Genomic DNA, 644 nt, shown 5'->3' with positions numbered 1-644 from the left:
CGGGACGGGCACCGTCCCCGGCCGTCTCCCCGCGGCCCGGGACACCCCTCCCTGCCTTGCCCCATCCGGCTCCTCGCAGGTGGAGCCCCCGGGTGGGCTGAGCAGGCAGCCCGGTCTCCGTTCCGCCGCCTCCGGCGCTCCCGTTGCCCTTGCGGGGTGAGGCGTCAGGAGAAGCCGTGGGGATTTCAAGCAGCTGGGGGCTGAGTCCCGGGCGAGCTCACACGCGGCGGTTCGCAGCTCTCGCTGTCCCTAACTAGGCTTCCGTGGCATCACCCGCACCCGGAAATCTCCATAGCCATCAAGAATTGATCCGTGATGGTGGGAAAACAAAACGAAACAAACCACCCCAACCTCCCCCACAGCTGACAACTGGCTTTTATCTCCAGTAGGTGGAAGAAAAGAATTACCTTTTTCTTTTTTATCTGCAGCTGCAGCACAAGAGCTGCCCTATGAACGTGGCTGCAGTGTACGGGGTGACCGACCAGGCACCCACATCCTTGAACCCTCGCTCTGCTAGTCCTCCTGCCATTTGTCTTTTTGTTACTATTTTGTTACAAAAATACGACTCTACTGCTTTCCGTCAAAATAGAACAGAAAGCTTGCCGAAGGAGTTATCACAGCCAGCGGACAGTCAAAATAAAAAT

This window comes from Geospiza fortis, unplaced genomic scaffold (assembly GCF_000277835.1).
Source record: "Geospiza fortis unplaced genomic scaffold, GeoFor_1.0 scaffold54, whole genome shotgun sequence".
Classification (NCBI taxonomy): domain Eukaryota; kingdom Metazoa; phylum Chordata; class Aves; order Passeriformes; family Thraupidae; genus Geospiza; species Geospiza fortis.
This window is presented reverse-complemented; position numbering follows the sequence as displayed.